General features: G+C 45.4%; 1 protein-coding gene and 1 long non-coding RNA gene across 7 annotated transcripts in view; both read right to left on the bottom strand.

The window, feature by feature from the left end:
• KIRREL3 (kirre like nephrin family adhesion molecule 3) overlaps positions 1 to 22,163 on the bottom strand; it is a 564,453-nt gene that overhangs the window by 419,208 nt on the left and 123,082 nt on the right. The gene's annotated exons all lie outside the window — the stretch shown is intronic.
• Positions 5,007 to 17,544, bottom strand: LOC116555939. Its single transcript, XR_004270756.1, has 2 exons — positions 12,852 to 17,544; positions 5,007 to 12,385 (listed from the first exon to the last, which is right to left on the bottom strand). It is a non-coding gene; the product is annotated as an uncharacterized LOC116555939 (long non-coding RNA).

Here is a 22,163-nt window from a genome sequence, read left to right as displayed (position 1 = left end):
CTGGTTTCCCACAAACTGACGTCATGTGCTGCTAAGACACAAACACTCTCTTAAAGAAGTTCTGCAAGGATAACTGTTGACCTTTGCTGAGCGACCTTGCAGTAGAGCCTTATAAAGGAGACTTCATAATATCCCAAAGAGAAATGAGCCCTGTCCTTGGTTCTAAGGATGGGAAGAGGAGAGGAACACAGGCTATCTGTGGGTGAAAAGTAGTAATGATAATAAAAGCAAATATGAATATGTAAGCTTATTTAATCCTCACCACAAGCCCAGGAGGGAGCTTCTGTCATTATTCCCATTTCTACTGAGCAGGAAACTGACACATGGCAACTTATTCAAGGTCACTGAGCAACATTTAGCAGAGCTTGGATTGGAGCCAAAGCAATCTGGTTCCAGGGGCCACATTTTTAATCATGGTGCTACACAAGCCATTCTATAAACAAAGAGACAACTGGACAGGACAATGGATAGCAACCTCAAAGGACGGGAGGAAGCCAGGCTAAGAGGAGGGGGAAGAGGGGACCCCCAAAGTATATCTGAGCTGCAAAAGCTCATTCCTAATCTAATGAGAGAAACCACACACATAAACACTCATGGAAAAGGCTTATAACTGAAAAAACATACATAAATTAAACTGACATTAAAGGTAAAACTACAACTCAATTGGGGAAGGAACATAGTTGTGGAAAAAAGTTTCTGCCCCAAGTGCATTCCAACTTATTGGAAGAGGAAGTGACCTCCAAATGAACCAAGTTTGAAGAGAGGAAGGAGGATGAACCAAGAGTCCAGGAAGCAGCTGGGTTGCTTGTTGTAGCACCAACCTTAACCTGAGTCTTGCTATTTCTGTTTTTGGCCATGCCAACATATCACTCCTTACTACCTCACCCTCCTTTTTATCTCTACCTATCTCAGTTGAAAGCCAATCTTTTCTTTTTGGAATTTTCTTCATAATTTAGTTCTTTCCTGCTCTGATTTACCTTTAGAGCTGTAATTAACTCTGACAACATACTGTTGTATGAGAAGCATAATCTGAAAGGGGACAGAGAATTTTTGACCAATTGCTTAAGTAGCAGGAATTCAGGAAGGGAGTAAGCAGGATAAAGAGAGAAAGACGGGGGGTGATACTGGAATTAATTTCAATATAACAAACAGGTAATGAGCATTTGCAATGTGCCAGTTGCTGGTGCTTGGTGCTGGGAATACGAAAGACAAGTTCTCCAACACCAAGCTGTGAGCTCCCAGAGGGTAGGAGTTGACACATAAATGTGTAATGACATGCCTATCTGATTAAATTTAATAAAAGCATGGGCAATGGGACTGGGAGCACAGAGAAGGTTGCCTTTATTTATGTTTCAAGCAGAAGAGCTGGGAAAGTTATAGCAGTGATATTTAAGAGCCTCAGGTGTTAGAACGGAATTTGCTGGATGAGGAAGGGAGGAAGAGCATTCCAGGCAGAGGGAAGACTTTGAGCAAAGGAAGGCAAGTGCATTAGTGATGGCTCTGTGGAGGTAGAGGGGCAAGGCAACTAAAGACCTTGGATGCAGAGCTCAAGAGTTGGGATCTACCTTATAAACAACCTGAGTTGTTGAAGGTTTCTAGACAGAAGAATAGCTTGGGAGGCTGTGCGTTTGAGAGACTTCACCCACCCCCCAACTGCAAGGTAGAGAATGGACAGCAGGCCAGTGAGGAGGCTCCTGTCCTGGTCCAAAGGAGAGAGGCTGAGACTCTTGGAATCTCCAAGGAGGGGGCAGAGGTACAAACACAGGACAGCACCCATGGACCTGTTGAAAGTTTAGTGATCATATACTTCATTCTTCTCACAGTTTCAGAAATTCTACCTCCTTCGTACCGCTTTAGGTATGTGCTACCTCCTCTACAAAGCTTTTCCTGGTGCTCCCAGGGGCAAACAAGTTCTCCCTCCTTTGTGCTCTCCTGCTCTATGTGTGTGGCTTTTCTCTCTGGGTTCTCTGGATTTATATTAATTTGTGTACTGGTTTTGTCTGCTCTCACATGAGTAAGGAAAAGGGCAGAGCTCTGGAAGTTTGAAAACTTGTTTTGTAATAAGGATGCAGTTCTCGATTGCTGCATTGCCCTGGGCAAATTAATTTACCTCTTTGAAGGCTTGGTTTCATCATCTCTGGGAATGTATCATTTAGGCTGCAGGCAGAAAAACAGCACTTATGCAGGTGACTGCAAGGGAGAGTGAGGCAGCCCAGAGTTTAGTAACAGTAGGCAGCCAATCCTGGGCTAGAGGCACAAAGGAAGGTGGTGGTATTTCCTGAACTCAGGAATCGAGACCACCCAGTGGAAACTGGGACAACCCAGAAGACTTAACTACTATCTTAGAAACCACACGGGGCAGAGATAGAGGGATGCAGTACCCTACGTCTCCCGTCCTCTACTCTCTAACCCCTTGACGGTGCCTTCCGTTGGCTGAGACTACGTGGTAGCCAGTTGGCCAGGAAGTCTGGGAGGTGGACTTTGTAGGGAAGAGTCAGGGAATGGATCTGAGCGTACCAACTGGCAAACGGCCAATATAGGAAATTCACAAAAGTCTCTGTCCCTACTTATTTCACAGAATATCAGTGAGAATCAAATGAAATGATATATGTGAAAGCCCTTTGTAAATTACAGAGAGCTATGCAAACGTATGCTGGTATCTTAACATTTTATCTGGCAGTCCAAAAAATCCACATTTAGCTGTTTTGGATTCACTACCGACCTGGATCTGAAGTGGAGTGTGGACTGACTGCTTCCCTAGGGATAGCCATGGGGTGTTTAAGTCCAAAAGCCTGCCAGGGATGTCTAGGGGCACATGGACTGTACTATGTGATACAAAATCTTTCTGTAGAAGATGAGCCCCCAGGCAACTGTCTCTAAACCTTTACCACCTTTACCATCAGACTAGTTGAGTGCACATGGGCATGGCTCGTAGGCACCTGGACATGGAAAAGGACCTCTCCAGCCCTGCCCTTCTTGGCAGTGAGCAGTGAGCAGCCCTGAGGAATGAAGCCATAGCTGAGTGAAGGAGGTTCCATGCTGTCCAGGTGATAGAGGGAGGAAATGGGAAAGACACTGGAGAGTTTCCTGAGCCGAGCTCTTTCCCTCACATCATGCTGGGCACTCTACACATGTTGTTTTGCTCCTGATTATAGAGGAGATGCTTGGGTAATAGGGCTGACGCAGTTGAACCCTTTAGTCTCTTCAGCCCCATTAACCCACATCCACCCAAATGGATTCTCAGCCAGTGCCATTAAGACATCCTGTCAGAACCATCCCACGTCATTTGCAGAGCGAAGTGAATATCAATAAAATTGTAATGAGTAATTTTCCCAGCTTCACTCTTACTGGAAATGAAGCCAGCCCTCTGCTGTGGGTATTGACAAAAACTCTATTCCTCCTGGGAGCTGCTTTTTCTCCGCTGGGTAAATCTGAATCCGTCTAAGCAGATACCAGGTATGCTAATTTAACATTCATGGGCACATGGGCAGCAGGCTTGGTATGGGAACTCTAGCGCCTGTCCCTTCTGGGCAGTGAGCAGCCTTGATGAATGAAGAGGTTCACTGCTCTCCATGCTGCATCGACAGAACGAGTGTTGCACCAGGAGGCAGGGCAGCTGGCTTCCCCAGCCACTATTGACTACTCCCGCCATCCACCCTAACTTCATCAGGCCTCATTATCCTGTCTATAACACCATGGGTCCCTTCCAGTTCTGGAATTCTATGATACTGAGAGACAACAGCCACAGAGAAATCAATCTGCCAGAGAGTGATGCATTTGACAGTGTAGACCCTTGAGGCCTGGTCTGCATTGTCAGGCATTTGAGAGGCAGACAGAATGGGAGCTTTGCTGGCAGTTTCTCGCTGTGGCTTTCTGACCACAGAGGGCCTGAGCATCACACCTGCTCCGTGGTCGTGACAGCCAGTACTGGGATACCAGAGCTGTGAGTGACAAGGTGTTAATTCAAGGCTTAGGAAGTGTGATGGTTAGGGACTGGCCCACCCTTCCCTGTTCTCTGCTTCCTGTCTGAAGGGCTGTCATCACCTCCTGCTGATGACTGGCTGTTGGTGACTTGCTGCCTGCTTCCCCCACATGAAAGGTGTGGAACACAGCACTAAGGTGTTTCTGCAGCACCTGGGCTGCTGGTTTGGAATGTGCTCCTGCGGGGAAAGACGGGAGGATTGCTCAGTTGCTGTTCTGTGCTAGGATTCCAGCCCCCTCTTCCCGGCTGCCCAGGAAAAGACAGCGCAGGCCGAGTGGGGCTCCAGAAGCGTGAGTGTGTGGGGAGATATGCGTGGATGCATGGGTGTGAGTGTGTGTTTGAGTGCATGTGTGTACGTGTGCATGTGTGTAGCAGTGTAGTAGTGGGAGACAGAGGAATGGAATCAGTGAAGCTCAGATCTTTAGTCACTTGAAGTTGGGTTTTCAGGGGGGATTTTACAGGTTTCTGGGGGACCCCAAGTAGTTGCTCTGCCTCCCTCCCATTGCCAAGCTCACACAACAGGTAGGCTACAGGTCTTGCCTGGCTGCCAAAGCTTTCCTAGAACCAGGGGACCAAGAGCAAGTTATGTGGGAACTCCTGTTACCTAGCTACACCATGTGTTAACCCAGTGCTAACCAGGTTGGTTTAGATGACACAGGTGGGGAAGTGGGTACTTGTTTCCTCCCCCCCTCCCCTGCTGGGCATCCTCCTAAAAGATGAACACTTGGGCGGGCGTGGTGGCTCACACCTGTAATCCTAGCACTTTGCAAGTTCGAAGTGGGTGGATCGCCTGAGGTCAGGAGTTCGAGACCAGCCTGGCCAACATGGTGAAACTCCGTCTCTACTAAAAATACAAAAAGTAGCCAGGCATGGTGGCAGGTAACTGTAATCCCAACTAATTGGGAGGCTGAGGCAGGAGAATCACTTGAACTGGGGAGGCAGAGGTTGCAGTGAGCTGAGATCAAGTCACTGCACTTCAGCCTGGGTGACAAGAGTGAGACTTCATCTTAAAAAAAAAAAAAAAAAAGTTGAACAGTTGGCTGAAGAGAGCGTCTGACCAGACAATTTATACTGCAAAGTGTAGAGCATGATGAAATTTATAAAAGCCCTTCCTTGTCTATTTTTCATGTGAAGTGGTGAGAGGGTAGAGTTACTATTCTCATTTTAGGGATAAGGAAACTGAACCTCACAAGGAACTTTGAGTGCTGAAGTTCAAATCCATCACCTCAGTCCATCCCAGAATCTCTGCCTCTTACATGAGGGGACGGTGGCTTCCAAAATAATTCCAAGGGTGCTGATAAAGGAGCATCTCCCCTCCTCTTTCCTCTGTGAAACTTGAGAAAGCCTGGTGTGGGACCAGGAGGGCTGCATGGTTTGTAGTATGTCTACCTGGCCATGGTGACCCGTGACAGTCACACTGCAGAGGTGTGGGCAGTGGCACAGTTCTGGAATTCTTATTTCCTGGGAAGGTGCCTTGCCCCACTCCTTTTAGCAGCAAATATAAGACTCGAGCTATGTGTTTGAACTGGTCTTGGGTAGACTCCATTTCATAGACTCCAGTCTGAATTAAGCATGAACTGCTTCATCTTTTTCCCTAAGTAGTAACCTACACTGAATTGCACTATGTGCTTCACACGTATTTTTCTCTCACTATAAACCCATGCATTTGGTATAGAATTATCCTTGTTTACAGATGAGAAAACTGAGGAATAGAGGGGAAATAAATAGCCTTGAGTGCATGCCTCTAAAGCTGACGGAGCTAGTATTCAAATCCAGACCACGTGAGCTCCTTTGGATCCCCCATCTCCATCTCGCATATTCCACGCCGTCCTTCCCACGCAGCACATCCACTATCTTCTGCTCACCTGCCTGTTTTCCAACTGGCCTTAGGTGTGAATAGAGTACATGTCCTGTTCATGGTTCCAATGCCAGATCAAGCAGAAAACTCCTCCTCGCCCCTCCCTGCAAGCACCTGTGCATGAACCCACCCATAGTTGGGGCACTTGTGATAAGGATCAGGGAATTATGTGACTCACCTCTAGGCACCAAGGTGCCTCCAGCTGGACCAGTTTCCTGGATTCCAAGGCCTCTTTCTCTTCTGTCCCCAGGCCACATTGCTAAATATATCCCTGTATGAGCCCATTTACCATCTGTAGCTAAAATGCCTCTTGACTGTTCCGAGCCAAGATTAGAAGTCTGTCTAAACGTCAATGATTATTTCATCGGCTAAAAGCAAATTGACCAAGCTTACCCTCCCTGCAGACTAAGAAGGCTCTCAGTCTATTTGTAGCTCAGTTTGATGTGCAAGAGGCAGCTGCCCTGAGTCCAGGCTGCCTGCTGCTTTCTGTACCAATAGAGTTTGCTGGGCGGGTCATTGATGTGTTTAGTCTGGGATCAGCAGATACTGTGGTGTAAGTCAGGTAGGCTTCTTAAAGCAGACTCAGGTTATCGAAGCAGTAATGCCCCAGTGCCTGCACACCCTGCAGGGCCACCACAGCAGAATCCCGTGGGGTGAGGAGTTCAGGTGGGCAAGTCCCTCATGGAGGTCCTGCACACTGGATTCAGCAATAGGCGTCCTGAACACCCACAAGGAAGAGGCTCAACTGAACATGGTCTTCGAGAAACGTGCAGAAACATGACCAATCGTATACGACCCTGAAGGGATTGACAAAGTCTCTGTTTCTGTCTATTCATGAAGTTAAGGAATGACAGCAGGGACTTGGGTGGGAGAAAAATGCACAAAGAAGTACAGAAAATAAGTTTTCCTTTCCAAAAAACTTCAGCAGAATTTTTTTTTTTAAAGGTGAGAGCCAGGGAAAAAGACTTGTATATGTTTCAGAACATAGTTTTACTTTCATTTTTTAATTTTAACTTTGTTTTTCTTTGTGATCCCAAGCTTCTCACCTCCACGGAGTTTCTGGCTGCCTCCTCTGCACTAAATAATACAGTAGCCAGCCCAGTAGACACAGCCCATTGCTGGGCAGGAGACTCCCAATACACAGGGAAGGGATTCTTCATTTCATACATCATTTAAAGCCTGCTACAATGATTTACCAGTGTCAGCGTGTCTTTGGAGCGCAGAAGGAGAAGAAAGAGAAATATGTTTGCTTCCATTGTGTATCTGGACCTGGACCCTAGGAGGGTGATGGGGGAGAGAAGTCAATTGGGTTTTCCTAAACACTATGCAGAAGCCAAAGTTAGGAAGAAAAGGAGAGGAAAGTGGTTGATATCTTGCAGGGAGCTACTGCTTCCCTTTCCACCTGACCTGGCCAGGCAGGGAGGGCTGCCTCCCCACAGCCTGTGTATGGTCTCCTTGTTCCCAGGTCCTCACACTTAGATCCATCCTGCACCCCTATAAAAGTGATCTTCTCAAAACCACTCAGTTATCATGCTGCAAAGGACCTAACACCTTTTCCCAGGGAAAATGGACTCCCTCCTTCCCAGTGATAGTGATATAGGAGGGGGACAGGGAAGTGCAGGAAGAAGGGCGGGGTCCCTGGTGAAGGCCCCACCCTCAGGCCTGTGCCCACGGACCTAAGTGAGGAAAACCACTCCTGCTGTCGTGCCCAAATGTTGCATTTTCCTAGACCACTCTAGCCTGCCACGGCCCCTATCCTGTGCCTATAAACAAACACCCAGACACCCTAGCAGGCACACAGAGAAGCAGCTGGATGTCAGGAGGGACACACCAGCAGAAGAACCCACTGGCAGACACTGGCAGGCCATCAAGGGTAGAACAAGAATGATGCAGTCGCCGAGGTGGAGAATTTGGCCAGAGGAGTCTGATCACTGGGTGGCGGACTCCAGGGGAAGACTATCTTCCCACTCCATTCTCCTTGTGGCCTCCTTACCCACCTTGCTGAGAGCTACCTCCCTTCAATAAACCTTGCACTCATCCTGAAGCCCACATGTGATATCATTTTTCCAGTACACTAAGGCAAGTACTCGTGATACAGAAAGCCCTCTGTCCTTGCGATAAGGCAGAGGGTCTAATTGAGTTGATTAACAAGCTGCCTGCAGATGGCAAAACTGAAAGAGCACACTGTGTCACACACCCAGTGGGGCTTCAGGAGCTGTAAACACTCAACCCTACATGCTGCCTTGGGGTCAGAGGCCAAAAACACTCCCCATGACCTGCCAGTGCACCTGCTTCCGCTAGGGGTTTGAGCAGCAGGGCACTGACAAGATGAGCCACACCCCTGTGGCACGGCCTTCATTGGGGATAAGGAAACTCTGCTGTTTAAATAGCAGGTCTTCAGGACCTGTGCCAGGACTCTCCTCTCATCACCTGGACTCCAGTGGGTCTGGGTGCCTCGAGGTTGTACACACGGCCTGCCTTAGCCATCAGGCTTCCCATCCGGCTGTTCTCCAGCTTGGAATGTTCTTTCTCTTCTCTCCCATTTCCAAAACTCTTTCAAGGACCAACCTAACACCCACTCCATCTGTTACTCTTTCTGTAAGGAAACCAGCCCTTTCTGATGAGTCACTTCTCCAAACTTCCATAACACTTCAAGTCAGCAATGACTGGGACTAGATACTAGATAATACTAGTATTAGTTAATAACACTAACACACTTCATGGAATGACTACTGAGTGCCACCCCCCCATCGTGATGTACTGTTAATATTTCCAGGTGAAAGAAAGGAAGGCACAGCCTCTCTTGGATACCTAGTTAAAGCTACATTCAGCTAGGATCTAAGTTGGCCAGAATCTGAACCCAGACTTGCTGCCTTTTTTTATGAGCCTTTAGCCACTATCTTTACTGCCGCTCAGTCCAGTGTTACGTCTAAGGTAATTGATTTTTAGGTTTGAGTTTAGTGCTGCAATAAAACTGTAGACTCCCCACGGATGCCACACATGTCTTATATATCTGTATCCCCTGCAGCACCTAACCTCAGAGCTAGACATGCAATAGGCATTCAATATAAACTTGATCATTCATTGATTGGCCAGACAGCTCCCAGACTTGGGCACTTCTCTCTCTTCCCATTACGGAAATGTCCGAGTAATACAGCTCTCAGGGACGACTGGGGGCAGGGTGGGGGGAGGGTGAAGTATGAGTGGAAGAGCATAACCAGTTTGTCTTTAGGAGAGTCTCGTATTGGACTACTTCACATTAGTCAGATGTCTATTAAGCATGTGCTATAGCATACCAGACACATGGAGGGTGAGAGAGAAGGATAAACATTCCTGTTACGAAGGTGGCAATGCTCAGGTTGGGAGAAGCTGCAACAGCCTGTTCAGCAGGGCAGCCCTTGACAAGGGCGTGGCTGTGTGGTGCAGAGTGTGGGTAAGGGCATTAGGAGACCCCATAGATCAATCTTGGTCAGAAGTAAGGCTGGAGAGTGCTCAGGAGAAGGTGTAGCCGGTGGAAATTTGAGGGAGGGCACCATTGCCCTGGGTGGAAAGAAAAGGAGGGCTGAAAGAAGGAAATTTCCCCTGATTCACAGCCTTCCCTCTTTGGTGACTGTGTAATGGTGGGGCTGGGATTTGTTTAGCCTTTTCTGCCACTCCTGACAACTACTAAGCTCTGATGCTTGCTCAGTCTTTCTTACAGGTTGGTCAGGAGGGTAAAGTGTAAGAGTGTCATCTACTATAAGCCTGGATTCCATCCACAGGTAGGGGCCTATCCTTATTTATTATTGTCTTTGATGCTGTTAGTGCCCTTTCTTATCCTCTTAGCAGCATTGAACTCTATTGGCAGTCTGCTTGGGGCTGCTATAACTGAATTTCACACACTGAGTGGCTAATAAACAACAGAGATTTACTTCTCATGCTTCTGGAGGCTGGGAAGTCCAAGGTCAAGGCGCTGACAGGTTAGGTGTCTGGAGAGGGTTCCTGCTTCATAGACAGCTCCCTTCTGGCTGTATCCTCACTTGTGGGAGGGGCAAGAGAGCTCCCTGAGGTTTCTTTTATAAACACACTAATCCCATTTCTGAGGGCTCCACCCTCATGACCTAATCACCTTGCAAAGGCCCCATGTCCTAATACCCCTAATACCATCATCTTGGAGACTAGGTTTCAACATATGAATTTTGGGGGGGGCATAAACATTCAGTCCATTGCATCTACATAGAAAAAGCTGTTTGTGGTGAACATGGGTGACCCTCTGCCTAAGGGCTTTATTTTTTCCTAGCAGAATCCCTGTGAGGTTAATGATTCAAATGCAGCCCTCAGCCAATGACAGAGGGAGGTGGGGGATGAACACCTGGCTTCCTTGCCCCTGGGTGGGGATGGCTTTGAGAGCTCTTCTATACATGATGAGACCTGGCTGCCATACATGTGACTCGCTGGATAAGGAGCCTGTTGTGAGCTACCTTCCCTGCCTGTCTCCCTTCCTGCCTGTCTCCTTCCCACTCAACTGCAGTGTCTCCAGGGATCACCTCCGACATGAACTACTGGCACTGGAATTGCAGGGTCTATTTCTGGGGGACTGAAAGTAGGACATGGTAGTCTTTAATAATTGAAGTGATATGCATATTTGGTGAATAGATGAATTCCTCTAATTGCACACATGAGTCTAGCTCAAGTCTAGTAAACCAGGTGGACCTATTCCCGGCATCTAGACCCAGCCCTGCCACGTCGTCTGTGTTCACAGGGAGCTGGCTGCATCCACCTCATGGTGTTCTGATCACAGTGTTTAACTTACCCAACCCCCACCTCACCCCACTCCCAGCTAGGATTGTAAAGTCCTGGAAAGCGGGGGCATTGCCACACTGTCTTTGCTGTAAGACCCTCACACAGAATAAATGTTCAGTGAATCACTTTCTAATTGGATCCAGTTAAGCAGGAGAAAACATTCCTCTGTGTAAAGGCAAGCTATTTCCAGTGCCTTTCTCTGGCTTCCAAAGTGGTGAAGTTCAGTTCCCAAAGCCACAGTCGTTCAGTAGAACCTCGTAATGGCTTCATTATTTATCCTGTTGTACCAACCCTGATTGACCTTTCACATGGTCTCACAAATGTCCTTTCCACAATTCATTTCGAATGCCCCTAAGCAGTCCTCTAATCTTGAGTAAAGTTCATCAGGTCCATGCGCAGCTGGTACTTCCTTTGAAACAGGGGCCCATGAGCACTGTGATGAATGACCAGGAGTGAGTGTGGGCAAGCATGGGGCACAGGGGGTTATGTCCCGGGGCAGGGGCTTCTGTCCATGGTCTAAAGCCACAGCCTGTCTGCCCCAGGCTCATATTCTGCCAGGGACCACATTGAACACCCTTCTCAAGATGCCAGGGCTGCCCATGCCATGTCCTCCACAGCCGATCTATAAGACAGCTGAGATTGTCATGGACAGCAGTATGAAAGGCAGTGCAGAAGCCAGGCTGGATTCCAATGCTGTGGATGGCTGGAGACCCCATCCTATTAAGTGGCTCCCCATGTGGGTCTGAACCGAAGAGCTAAACAGGAGCTGGAGAGCTCTCCTTGAAGGTTCCATCCCTGGTCTTTAGAGATGGAGGTCTCCTGAAAGGCAGGTCCTTGTGAGAGGTAAATGACTCAGTAGAATGCAGCTTCCTGGCCTGGATTCCATAGTGGCCCCTCCTGACTCCACCATGCCCTCACCATGCCAGACTTGGCAGGTCCCAAATTGGACAGACAGAAGCTACTTCCAAGCTTTTGTCCAATTCCACTCATGGCTGCCATCTATTTGCACAGCTCATCTGGGAAGGCAGCAGTGATACTGTGAGCAGCAGTCCAAGAGGCCGTGAGGCATACCCAGCTCTGGCCATTACAGGGGAGAACAGCCACCCGAGCACAGATCCTGCACTGCCGTTCCCCACTTCCAGTGTAGATGTGGGCCCTTCTGCATGTGGTGAGACCTGGCACTGTGATCCCTGCACAGGAATTTTCTGCCTACCTTAGAGAGAGACTGGACCAAAACTGTTCTACTTGGCCTCAAGAGGCCTGGAGCTCATTGCTCCAGACAAGCAGGTCTGCCAAGCCCTGGAAGCTGGCTCAGTGTGGGCTCCGGAGCCAGGGGCACACATCAAGAGTATCCATGGAGCCTCTTTTGATGAAAGGAACAGATGATGCCTAACACAGTCCAAAAGGAATCTTCCGGATCAATTCATCCCTCTAACAGCTGTGTACTGCCACTCAAAGCATGCTGAGGATACTGCCGTCTGCTCTGACACCCGGGTTTGACTTGTGCATTCTTTGGAAGAAAAAATAAGCAAAAGCAGGTGACTCTTCCTCACCACTCAGAAAGAATTTCTAAGTCTGAGTGGGGAGGGACATGCAGGACCACCTTTGAGAGAAAATCAAGAAGGAGGCCCTCAGCACAAATGGTAGGCATGCTTGGTTGTTTAGGTCCTATTTCATGCTACATTATGCTGTGTGACTTTGGGTATGTCACTTACCCTCTCTGAACCTTCAAAGGCCTTATATTTGTGCAAAGTTCTTCCACGCTTCACAGAGTTTGGAAAACCACCGGAAAGAAAGGAAGAAAAACTTTTATCCAAGAGCAGGCATGAGGCTTCTGAATAAAGCTGAAAATAGTCATTCTCTTGGACTCTTTCGGGAGAGCTGAGTTACCTTGTAGATCTACTATGATAAAACCCGGATTATTAGAGGGAAAAAGAGGCTTTGTGATCATTTGCACTAACCTCTCCCTTGAAGAAGCAAGAATCACCCTTGTGGCATTTGTTTGAGCACCTCCATGATAATGGGCAGAAAGGAACTTGTCATTCTTGGATCTGAAGCAGGGAGGGGAGGAGTAATCAGGGGAGACCTGAGTCTGGCAGAGACAGAGAGCCATGTGTCCCTAGAACCAAAACCAGCTCTACTTTCATCCAACATGTTTCATCGAGGGCCTGAACACTGGAGACACCAGTGAACAAAGAATCTCCCAGTGCCTGCCTTCATGGAGCTTACATCTATAGGACATCCTGCCATCAGGGAGTGGAAGAAGAGGTGTAGTCTGGAGTGACTCTGGATATCCTCCTATTTGACCACAATTTCCTGGACTTTGCAGTTAATGCAGACAGTGGCTATGAGGTAGGAAATCAGCATGACTTGTTTTCACAGCGCTGGTCACAGCCTGGGTTGTCATCTTGCTGACTGGAGCAGGATCTGGTAGAAACAAGGTACAGTGAACAAGCTGGCCAAACCCAGCAGACAGTGATGAAAGTGACCCCTAATCATCCTCACTGCTTATTAATATAAATGATATTTCTACTAGTGTCATGACACTTTACAAATGCCACGTCAATATGCCATGGCAGTGACCTGAAAATTATCCTATATGGTTCCAGAAACTCCCTGCCCCTTTTCTGGAAAGTTCTAAATACACCACCTTTTAATTTGCATGTAAATAAAAGAGGGTATAAATACAGCTGTCAACAGCCCATATGCTGCTACTCTGGGCTCGGGCATGGGGCTTAAGGGGTATCCCTGCTCAGCAAGGAGCCTCTTCTCTGCTGCTGCTATATGCTGCCGCTTCAATAAGGTTGCAAACTGATTTATTTCACCACAATCTCCCCAGTGGGTTATTTCCTGGGTGAAGCCAAGAACCCTCCTGGACTAAGCCCCAATTTGGGGACTCACTTCACCTGCATCATTTATATCAAACAGTCCCTCTAGGGGATCTCAGGCCTTGTTATCTTTGAAAAAATGCTCCAGAGTGTCTAGCTTTTCTTTCTCTGTTTCCCTTCTATCCCACCCACCCTGGTCTTGTTTTCATCTTTGTCAGTGTGGGTACTTTCCTGCTCTGTGCTGCCAGAATGGTGCTGAATATGAATGAGACAGTAAATTAGATACTGATCAGCTCTCCATTTCCTTAGTGTGTTGAATAATACTCACGACAACTGGGGCTTGAAAGGTAACCCAGCTCTGGGAGCAGGCCTCCCGGGCATCTAAGTGATGGCCACTGTTCACCAGCTGTGCTACTTTATGTGCAGCCTGGAGGTCAAGTCCTCCTCCCATCGTCACTTGGACAGAAAATTAAAGCGGCCTGCTCCCTCAATGGTTACACATTCTGGCATGGAAATTAACAAATTCTCCCAGCGTCCATAACAGATACATCTTTGTTCAGCCAAATAACTTTGATATAAATTGTAGCTTTTTAGGACGGCTTTGTCAAAAGTGTAATATATCATGGAATAGCGAATACAAGTTCAAAAGTACATATAATAATATAATTAAGATAGCTTGACAAGAATGTATTTTAAAAGTATAAAATACCTGCAGGTATAATAGCTTCATAAAGTCTGTCAGATTTACTTCTGCTGTGAAGAAATTTAAAATGTTTTACTTTAATGTGATGCAAATGAAGGTTGAGGTATGCATATAACACAGTCCTTAAAAAATAGGTAGTAGGAAAAGAATAAAAGTCAGATTCAGGCCAAACAAGACATTCAACTTTGCAGGTGACTGGATAATAGATCAAGCAAACAGATTGGGGAGCAATGCTGGGCTGTTTGTAGAAAACACCAATTTCACATTTCCCTCCCTTGTTGGCTGCAGGAAAGTATGTGTTTTTATTCAAAATTAATGATTCCCTTTGTGCATTTTTCTCTTTGCTCAAAAGAGTCAAGCATAATTCTTGTTTAAAGCAAAAGCAATTTTCATATAATTACCAGCTCATGAAAAATTATTTTTCAATGTATTTAAAGCTAAGGAGAGGAGTGGGTGAGTCAACACTCTGCACACAGGTGTCCAGAACACCTCCATGTCCACAAAGATGAGCCTCCTCCAGGTGACCAGGAGTCCAGGCATCTGTCCAGCCTCATTCAAACACTGAGCAATAGTATCCTTCACCTGGCTGACTGGATGCTTGGACAAAAATGCTTTTTCAGGCAAAGAAGCAGTAACTGTCTACCTAGTGTACAAGAACACCAAAGTATGGAATTATAAGGTTAATGCAATCAGCAAGACCACATATTCCACTTCTAACTTCCCTGTGAAAATAATTTTTTTCTAAGAATTCTATCTCTCTCGCCTGATGGTTTGCACCATCAAGACAAACCCAATAATGTCCACATCTTTGCATCTCCCCTTCCTGTGCAGATCTGAGGTACTAAGGTGATACAAGGGCACCTATCCTCAACCATTACTGAAATGAAACCCTCTGGCCTGATAGCATTTGCCAAGCCTTCATTTTTTTCTCATTTTCTCATCCCCCACTAGCATTAGATAGAAAGGACTCTGAGTTAACTGGCTACCTGGTCTCAGAAACCCTCCTAAACTCCCCCAGCCTTGGTCATGGTTTACAGTGGGGTCAAAAGTCCTTTCCTTTGAGACACAGCAGAAAATTCTGATATTTCAGCTCTCCAACCATGCTTACAAGGGTAGGTGCTTGCCAAAGTGAAAAAGTTAAAGAATGGAGTGGGGAAAGCCTTGCAACAAAAGGCACCTCTTATTCAGGATAAAAATTAGAAGTTCAAATCATGAAACAGTGTAGTTTAAAAATCAACACTGCTGGTGCCTGCGCTGCTGATGACTGCACCCGGAGGAATTTTCAAAGTAAATGTACTTTTCACCATTATCTCACTCATTTGCATTCTGCTCCATTTGGATTCTGAAACTCGACTAGACGCTTTATTTTCAGGATAGGTCTGCATGATGGCAAACAAACAGTTTGGGAAGGAATTAGCCATATGGGCCTAGGCATTATTTTCTTAATGTGGGAACTGGGTCAACCCTACAGAATGTTTCCTCAAATACTTAAACTGGCACATTTTCCTTTCAAGAGGGGTGGCTTTCAGAATTAAGCATCCCAGTTGTCTGTGCATGGAATGGTGGCTTCACAGCTTCCAGCCTCCAGAGGCTCATGAAACATCAAAGGCAAAGCAACGTCAGACACTGCCCCGTCCAGCCTCCTCATCTTTTGACTAAGACATAGAGATCCAGAGGGGTGAAGAGATCTGGGCAAGGTCATACAGCCAAGGACCGAGTCCATGTCAGGCTTCCCTGTGTCTCACTGCCCCTAAATTGGCAGAGGTCTGTGTCTGCCCCTTCCTTTTCCCCCCTATGTCTAAGAACACTCCCTGTCCTGTAGGGGACTCCTCATCTCCATTTCTGGGCCCCATTCCACTCCCTCAACCTTGTGTGATTTTAGAGGTGGCAAATGTATGTCAATCAATTAATCGATCAACCAATCAACTACGAACCAACCAACAAACCAGTCAACCAATATAGTCGTCAGCACACCCTCCATGTATGACCTTGTGTCCAAAGCATAGGCCATTGGCTCATTTTCTCTTTGTCCTTTCTTTGTCCTTCAGAACTAGGGACAAAGTGAGAAAAAAAAAAAAAACCACTGAGAAGACCCCCTGAAACCATTCTTTTCCCCTAGCGACAAAAGTGAGACATAATGTGGGGAACGACACTGTCAGGGGTGTCACAAGTGAAGGATAACAATATATGAAACAGACCTTTTAAGGGCAACCCATTATTTTTGTAATTTGTTTAAACAAAACCGAGTGACTCTTTAAACTGTAATTCACATCTTGGAAATGCAACGCTGCTATCTTTCGTTTCTCTCTCTGGAGTCGTGGCAATAATTTTAATGCCAGCAGAAGGCATTAGACATTAGAGGTGAGCAAGGCAGAGGAGCCTGGCTTTTATCAGATAATTAAGATGCTACCAAAGTCAAATCTTTATCAACATTAGACTAAAAATAAGCTCCTTCCATCCAGTGGCGTTTATACCAAGCATTCAAAGTGACAGTGCTCTGGATAAGGGTTTGCTTTTAAAAATGGTTCATTGTTTTTCAACTTTTATTGGCAATCCATTCTCATTATGCCCGATGCATTTGTCTTCATAGTATGTACTTCACAATTACAATTTCAAAGAGTTTGTATCTACATAATAAAAATGATCTATAGAATAGTACAGGGAAAACATAATAACACAGTGTGATCATTAATGAAATGAATACTTTGAGGGAAAACATGGCATCCCATGAGAGAACTTGTCCCTATATCACAAGATTCTAGAAACAGGCAAAGGCTGGAGGTGAAACTGAAATGGAATCTCAGGTTCCCTGGAGGTAGGGAGTACAGCACGGCACTGCTTGACTTTGTTGATGGGAGGGGCATAGGAGGGGTATCAGAGGTGACCTAGTGTTGGAAATAATGACTTCAAAGGGCATTTGTCTTCTATCAGCTCTTCAGAACTTTCTGGCCCCAATACTGCTAGCTCAACGGACAACTGAAATGAAGTTCAGGCCTTTTCTCTCAAGAATAAGCATTGGCAAGTTCTCTTCATGGACTAAGATTAGCTGCAGCTGACCTGCAGAAGTGCCGTTCATGAAGAAACAGATCTGCTGAAGGCAAGGATCTCTAGACTCAGTTTCTCAGCCTGAAGGCATTGACTAGAGAAGGAAAAATGTGGAGAGGGAGATAGCAATGTGGTAAAAAAGGATGCTTGGTGCACATGTGGATAATTTCATCCTACAGCACACCCAGGAAGAAAGAAGCCACAAAGCTGGCAAGTGTGGATGCCCTGTCATCTCTGCTCATTGTTGCACACAAAGCACCTATCCTAGTGCTTGGCTGACAGTACACACTCATAAATGTGTGTGTCTGTGTGTTTTTAAGCTGGAGTCTCACTCCGTTGCCCAGGCTGGAGTGCAGTGGGGTGACCTCGGCTTGCTGCAACCTCCGCCTCCCAGGTTCAAGCAATTCTGCCCCAGCCTCCCAAGTAGCTGGGATTACAGGTGCCCACCACCACACCCCGCTATTTTTTGTATTTTCAGTAGAGACGAGATTTCACCATGTTGGCCAGGCTCCTAACCTCAAGAGATCTGCCCACCCCGGCCTCCCAAAGTGCTAGGACTACAGGCATTAGCTACTGTGCCCGGCCATAAGTATGCTTTTATGAATACAAAAAGAATGTCTTCTTTATGGAGCCAAAATTTTCACAATTGATAACACTTACAGTAGATTGCAGAAACCTGTAAGGCAGACTATCACTGAACTCACAAAATGGAGTTATATTACTGGGTACACAGGAAAAGGAACAACAGATAAGGAAGAGGTGTGAGCTGCTCAGGTTTGCATAAAAATAAAGGACGGTTGTGGCGCTTGGCCAAGGCAGAGCTGGGGACCCCTTGCCGGGCGACAAGGAGACCTGACAGATGTTCCAAATGGGAAAGAGGAAGCCAAGCAGACGTTCAGCTCTGTTAAGAGATCATTGATTGGGAAGGAGCACTGTTATGCTTCTTAGCTGATAGCCAGTGGCACAAATCCACTGGTGAGAAGAGTTCTCTTCCCCAGCCAGTCAGCCCACCAAGAGCTGCATTACATCTGGAACTGGGCTCCGATAGAAAAAGTGGGTTCTGTATATACATGCATTTTCCAAATATTGTGGCTTCTATACATTCAAGTCAAATGCAAGTCAGGTTGGGCAGGGTTTGGTCAGTAAAGGGGCAGAGGAAGTAGATCCCTTGGTCTCTGAAACCCAAGCAGTCTGTAGCGAGAAACTGCAATCCTGAAATGGAAAGTATCTGCCTCCTCCACTCACTTCCCTTCTCAACTTCCCATCCACACCTATATGGAGACAAGGTCTACTTCCAAAAATAAGTAAATTATATTTAGAGCTAAAATAATTCCAGGATCAATTGATGTAGATAAAACATTTTTGACTTGGCTTATTTGAAAAATTATCCCGATTTATCAACTTTATTTGGCTAGCATAACTGGTGTATGTGCAAGTATAATTTTGAACAGGAAGAGAACTTAGTTGAATTGTAACTAAAATATCTCTGGGCACAGGATGGTGTATGAAAACACAGGCATGACAGAAACAATGTAACAGAGAAAGTGACATAGAGTAGTATCCAATAACAGAAGGATCTTGAATCTATCATCCATGTTTTTGTGCATGGGAAAGCGAAATATTATTATAATAGGTGCAAAAACAGTTGTAGCATGTTAAGGCTGGATTTTCCCCTAGAGACATAGTCCAAGCTTCTCATTTCACCAATGAAGGGACCTAGAATCAAAGATGTGGAGGTGACTTGTCCAAGGTCTTAGAGGTGGGATTAAAACCTGGTTACTCCAGGCTTCTAAGTCAGTGCTTTTCCATTTTACCATATGGCCTTTCATTCACAGAGAAATAGGCAGGTAAGTATGTTGATGGAAGATAGATAAATACTTATTCTCCAGGTAGTGTCAGCTTTTACACACAATTATTCTGTCTTCAGATTGAAAATCCCATAGGCACATCAAAAACTCCCTGTAGAACATTTAAACTTTACTGCAGAGTTAAAAACTGTGGAGAGTTAAAAGTCCCCTGCAGCTATTAAAATAGTGAGTATTGAGAACAGTTGTATTACAGGTGACTAATGGGGTCTCACCACCTCCCACCCCCGTTAGATATACACATATATAGTTGCATTTCTAAGCAAGATGTCCAGTATTTTTACTCCTGGGGGAGGGAGCAATTGCTGACTACGTTTTTTTTTTTCAGAACTGCACTAAAACTTTCTTTTGTAAGAAAAATGAGAGAAAAAAAATCGATAGAGTATGAAAGGACATGAAAAATGCATTTTAACCCATATATACATTTTTTCTAACAGTGCAATTTTTTTAAAGCTCTCTACAAAAAGTCAATGTGATTCTCAAGGGAAAAAAAATGCAACACAACCCTGAATTTGGGAGCAAAAGCAAAAAAAAAAAAAAAAAAAAGAAAGAAAAAAAATCAAGAACAATGAAGATCTAAAGATTTGACCTAGTAATTTGAGGCACAGATGAAAAAGCGTGTAAGCTTTGGCCACCTCTGGGATTGGCAGGTCGAAGGGTACATTGAATGTGATGGGAAACACATTCTGTTTTTGGATAGTTCAGCATATATCCATATTAAAGCTTTTAAGCCTCCCAACTCAGTGAAATTACTCCTAGAAACCAAGTGTCCCCTTGTGGACCTTGCTGCACTTCTTTTTCCTTCTTCAAAGAGAAATGTCATGGCAAAGAATGTGAGACATCCCTTACAGGGCTCAGGTGAAAAGGAAAGGGGAAAAAAGAGTGCAGGTTAAATGCAATATTAAAGACGATCTCTCTCCTAATCAGTGTATCTTTCTTCCTTGCAGCTAAGCAATCTTTGTCAATTACAGGGCATTACTCTGCAGGCCAACTGGCAATTACAATGGCATCTTTCTTCCCATACTGACAGCAAAAGGAGGAAATAGTCTGAGTCCAGCTAAATGTAAAGAAGGCAACTGGAGCTTATCGCAGAGGTAATGTACAGAGAACCTATAACCAGGATGCAGATGCCATATGCAGCTGTTATGCAAAGAAGCTCCTGCTCTTGAAGCTGATGTGTTTATTTAGACTAGTGCTAAAGCTGAGTTAATGCCAATTTCCAGAAAGGATTAATATACACTAACGTGAAATTATTGAACCGTCACACACATCTGGAAATGCATGTTTCAACTGTTTCTTTTTTGTGGCTGCCAGCTGTACTGGAGAAGCAGCTGATGAGGTTGCAGTTGCTCCTAGGGCCCAGCTGATTTGATGCAATGCTATTAGGATAACTATAGGTCCTTCTGATCAAGGCTATGGTCCTTTCTTCTCTCTGAGCCTCTTACCACTCCTCTTTATTTTGGTCTCACAGTGAGTTTCTCACCTTGATTTTCAAGTCCAGGCTGCAATCTCTTCCATTTCTCTCAATTCTCTCACCTCCGAGCCACTTTCCATGCAGCCATGAGGCCTCCCAAAAGAGCGCAGAGCTAGGCTTTATATTTGGGGTTCAGTCATTTAACCTTTGCACATTTCTGAGTGGGTCTTCAGAGAGAATCGTCCTTTGGCCAAGAAACCACTTAGAGGAATGGCAAAGGACATCTCAAGGACCTTAACTGATCTCATGACTGAGAATCTTCTATCTCCAGAGACATACAACATCATGCCCCTCTCTGAGTGGTTAGTCTGCTGTGTGCTCCCATTTCAGAATAGACCATCCCCTCCCCCAACCCTCTGCCATCTCAGTTATTCAAGAAGGAAGTCATAGTATTGACTGGGAAGTCTTGTGCCTATGGAAATCCCTCGAGACAGAAAAGCTAAAGGCATGAGGTATGGTGAAAGCAATTTGGCCACTCTACTCCTCTCTATTCTTTCTCTGTGCCTATCCTCTCTTGGCTGAATGGATTAGCTGATACAGATGTTCAAATTATTCTTAAGTATCCTGGAAAGCCTTTGCCTATTTGACCTTGACTGTGACTGTAAGGGTTTGCTCATCAATAATTACAAAGATCCTGGCATCTAAAAGTACCTTCCTAATATCAACCACAAAAGCAATTTCGAGTTGAAGATTCTGCTGGGGGCTCTTCGACAGCTGTTTTCTTTGACCCACTCACCCCCACCTTTTGCTTCTTAGATATACAGCTGTTCAGAAGGATCCCACTGAGAGAACATCAGTCAAATCATCCCTTCGTCTCTGGTTCCGAAGTACCCTGCAATCATTTGTGCTTTCCTCCAAAATACCTCTTTCACTGCCACATCAGAAGAGCTCTTTAAACGCTAACAAGAACCAATATTTTAGATTCTACTGCAAGGCATTTCAGCTCAAGTCACTTTATTGTAAAATTAGATGTCATTGTGAAAAGCATGGATATAAATATAAGAGCAAAAGGCCCTTTTCTTAATGTGGAAACCAAAGGAACAATATCCTATTTTTCCTTGTTGTCAGAAAGTTGTGTGTGTGGTTTTTTTTTTTGATAGCTCAGCCAATATAATGCACTGCATATTTACACTTAGCATTAAATAACTATTATGCAAAAGTACTCCACAGTAAAATCTAAGTATATTTATGGAAAGCTAAATTATATTGCCAAGTTTATTTTAGACCAAGGAAGCCCCTGGGAAGGGATATTGTGTATTTTAAAGAGTAAATGTAAACTATTAAATAGAAAGAGCCTTTGTGGAATGTAACACATTCTACCTAGGTAAATCACAGAGCAATTACACAGTAAACTTTTCTTTGATGAAGCACTGAAGTGATGACATGTAATTACTTTTCCAGTGCTGTACCGTGTGTTTATCAAAATGTTAATGCAAGCATAATAACAGGCTGTATGTTTGTGCTGAGAATGTCAGAACCATCCAGCTGTCAATCACATCTGAAAATAAAATCGCAAATAAGCAGGCAGCTTGATAACAGGAGTGACAGCCAATACTCACTCCGCTGACAAGTACTTTGCTCCCCTCTACCAATCACAGTGTCACTGTAATGTACCTAATAGGAGGA

This window comes from Sapajus apella, unplaced genomic scaffold (assembly GCF_009761245.1).
Source record: "Sapajus apella isolate SASKATOON/1434 unplaced genomic scaffold, GSC_monkey_1.0 scaffold16, whole genome shotgun sequence".
Taxonomy (NCBI): Eukaryota; Metazoa; Chordata; class Mammalia; order Primates; family Cebidae; genus Sapajus; species Sapajus apella.
The sequence above is the reverse complement of the archived record's forward strand: the minus strand, read 5'-3'. Positions and strand labels throughout refer to the sequence as shown.